Source organism: Apaloderma vittatum, unplaced genomic scaffold, assembly GCF_000703405.1.
Source record: "Apaloderma vittatum isolate BGI_N311 unplaced genomic scaffold, ASM70340v1 scaffold9602, whole genome shotgun sequence".
Taxonomy (NCBI): domain Eukaryota; kingdom Metazoa; phylum Chordata; class Aves; order Trogoniformes; family Trogonidae; genus Apaloderma; species Apaloderma vittatum.
The window spans coordinates 45,575-49,386 of record NW_009703046.1 but is presented as its reverse complement, the minus strand read 5'-3'; positions in this window follow the sequence as shown (position 1 = coordinate 49,386).

The following is a 3,812-nucleotide window of genomic DNA, read 5'->3' as shown; positions in this document are numbered from 1 at the left end:
AAGATTGAGTTGAGTTTTTTTAGCCTGGAGAAAAGAAGACTCTGGAGAGACCTTATTGCAGTTTTTAAACTTTATTGTAGTTTTTAAGTATATAAAGCGGTCTTACGAAAAAGACAGAGGGAGACTTTTACATCTTTCATGTGAGGTTGGTGAGAGTCTAGAAGAGATTGACCAGAGAAGCTGGGGAAGCCCTCTCTCTAGACATGTTCAAGGCCAGGTTGGATGAGGCTTTGAGCAACCTGGTCTAGTGAAAGATATCCCTGCACATGGCAGGTGCAGGGTGTGGACTAGATGGTCTTTGAATGTGTCTCCTAACTGAAGCCATTCTGTGATTCTGTGACCCTGGTGAAGGAAGGCATAACTCTTTGTTTAAGGCCCAGATGACAGATTTTCCTCAAACTCCCAGCTGGAGTCACAATATAAGCACGTAAGAGCAGTAGGGCTGGGGGTAGGTCATTAGCCATTATTTTTTGTTAAATAATTTGATAATATTCAACTTTCTCAGCCCTGGGACTCCCTGGCAGGCCAGGCATGCAGCTGGGGCTGAGGAGAGGTGGATGGTGTCCTCCTTCCCTCAGTGGCTTGGGACAAGTGCTTATCTCTCTGCACCTTTCCTCCCCACTAAAACAGACGTGACAGAGTGTTTACACAAAGTCCATGGAGAGCCACTAGTCCAGCATGCAGGTGTTTCTATTGTTCTTGGCAATATTTTATCACAAAACAATAAATCCCATGCAAAGCGTGCTGGTCTGCTCCTTCATTTTCTCCCTAAGCAGGGAGTGCTGTGAAAAACTCTGCCATTTTCTCCTTCTGTTTCTGTTTCCTCAACAACCGTGTAAAAGTTTAGTAGCAAGAGCAGTTGATACAACATTTAAGCTGTTTGCTTGGCACTCAGAGGGGACACGTGGTCTACAAAATAAAGAGGGAGGCATGATTGCTCCTCCTACAAGCTTACACACTGACAGATGATCGACCCATCAACTTCTCCAGAGGGCCAAATGAGGAGAAATCTCTCTCTGCAGCCTCACATTAATGTACAGTCAGAGAGAGCATTCTGAAGACTGCAAGCCAGTAAGATCCCAGCCTAATTTTGTGCAAACAATGAACCAAAAGATCAAAACATGGCTTCTTGAAGAAAGCGGCCATGCATGAGCGGCAAGAAACAAGATCCTCCTGTTCGTCAAGAGGATCAGCTGAGCTGATTGCTTAACTCCAGTAACAGCCTCCAAGACTCACTCAGCATGCACAAATGTAAACAAACAAGAGACAAGAAATATGGAAATGCCACTTGTCATAGATTACACAGCCTGTAAACCTTGGACACTAGGTCTCCCATTGCTCAATAACCTCTGCCTGTGTCACTGCTACTTCTGTGTTACTGGGGTCCCTGTAAGTCAGATAAGCTCCTATTTGTTCCAGTGGCAAACATACAGGTCTTCTGTCATTGCGGGTAGAGTGAAAGGGTGTCCTTTAACCTGAGTTAGGTAGCTCATGCAAAAATTAGGGAGAAAACAAGTGAATTGCTAACTATATTACGTGCTATCATGACAAGCTGCAGACATGGGAGCCCTCAAGTTTGCTGCTGCTGCCACTGAAGCCCCTCAGTGATCCCTGAAGCAGAGCAGGAGCAGTCACCATTCTGCAGGACCTGCTTTGCTCTGCTAGGACTACTCACATGTGTACATCAAACATGCAAAGAGTTGCCTGTGGGCAAGGTGTTGGCGTGTGTCTGGAGTGGAGAAGTAAGTGAAAGAGGTGCATTTTATGCCATATCTGAGAAAGTATTGCTTGAAAATACGCATCCATGGAAAAATGAGCACTTAGACCAATGGCAAACACAAACTCTGCATTCCACATTCAGATCTCCTATTGAACGTGCATTTCCTCCAGGGACTTCAGCTTTTGACCCACATGTAATAGGTATCATAGATTATATTCCCGACTTACCTGCTGTACAGCTACACACATATCCCATTTAGAAGAATATAATCACTTGAAAACATAGCCTTTATGGAGTGATGAACAAACAATACCTATTCTTTGCTTTTGAAACCAGCAATGCTGAAGCATCAAGCACAGATGTCTTATTTTGACTTTAAGATGTTTTCTATATTGGGCAGCAACATTCAGTAGTCGTTTTATATTTGACATTAAGGCATGAAACAAAGGAGGCCATGAAGAAATATATAACCTCTTTAATTAAAAAGGCTCTGAGATGTGATGGGTATATAGTACCAGAGAAGATTTTTAAGTATTTCTAGAGTCGTAGAAAGAAATGGCTTTCTGTTTCAAGGGACAGAATGTCATTATTTGATGATGGCATAGAACCTAATAGAAATTTTTAAACATTTTGAAAAGGCTGAACTGACTTAATGCACTGAGAACCAGTGATACTTTGCTCTGGAACCACAGAGATTATTTTTTAAAAACACCACAACTTTATCCACTGCTTTTATTTCTAATGATGATTAAGAGCACAAAAAAAAGAAATGTCTCTTTCACTTCTACCTTCAAAGACGGCACACTAATCTTGAAATACAGACTTCCATATGCACAAAGTGGACCATTAAAACTAGTAGGCAAAAATTCTTATTGGGGCCGGAGGTGATATATATTAAACCTTCTCCCCTGCAGATGTAATTGAAGCTATTTTGTCTCAGGGAATTCAGGAGAAAGGTTCTGCACAGGGACAACCTCTCAAGTGAACACTGCTCCTGTGACATTGCAGCACTCCCATTCTCAACACTTTCCACTCTCTTTCAGGAGTATGGCTTGGATATTATTTTTTACAAATACAGGATTTAATTTTCAGCACAGTCAAAAGGCTCATTTTAAAATCCTGTCTCAGGAGAGCAATGATAATGTCAACACTGCCATTTTATCAAGATCCCTGATTGTTTGTGTTTTCCTTTAAAGCATCACATTCTAGAATCAGGCCATTGTGTATGAATTGGAGCTTATCCTCTTAAATATACATAAGTAAATGTTTGCGGGTTTTCAGAGGATTAGTTTTGTTTTGTGGTGTTTATTTTTTAAGAGGGCAGCACAGAAAAGCATTGAACGTGTGAATTTAAAAGGTTAAAAAAAAATCCAAACCAAAAATATAGAATATTCACAGTATATCAAAATTTCACCATTTTAGGTGTAAGCCAAATCTTTTTTAATGCTGTGGTTTAATAACACTGATCTCTTCACGAGCTACTTCTCCCTTTCCAGTTCTAATACGAAAGAATGTAAGTGAATCAGCAGCTCTCACAAGTGTGGGAGGCATGTGCAGGAAGCTGGGGCAGTATGGTGCTGTATTATAAGTCTATATGGTGTTGCCTATATATGTCTCTGGCTTGAATGTAGCAGACTGGAATTTCTGAGCCAGTAGGATGCATTTTGTGATTCCTCTCCATCCTGTGTGGCAAAGACTACAGACACGCTTCCTCATGCTTGGTCAAACCCAACCAACATATGTTACTTTTATTTATTTACTTTGCTATCTTAATGCAGCTTTACAAAAAAACTTTTTTGAAAGGAACACATAAAATAAACCTGCACAATGAGAAGATATATTTAGACTAGACTAGACTAGACTAGATTAGACTAGATTAAACTAGAATAGACCACCAGGGCACACAGCTGACTCCTGCTGAGCTGCTGTCAGCCAGCACCTCCAGATCCCTTTCTGCAGGGCTGCTCTCCAGCCACTCCTCCCACAATCTGTACTTGTGCCTGACTTTCCTCCTTTCCGAGTACAGAATCTGGCGTTTGTTCTTGTTAAATTTCAGGCTATTGCTGATTGCCCAATGGTCTATCCAATCTAC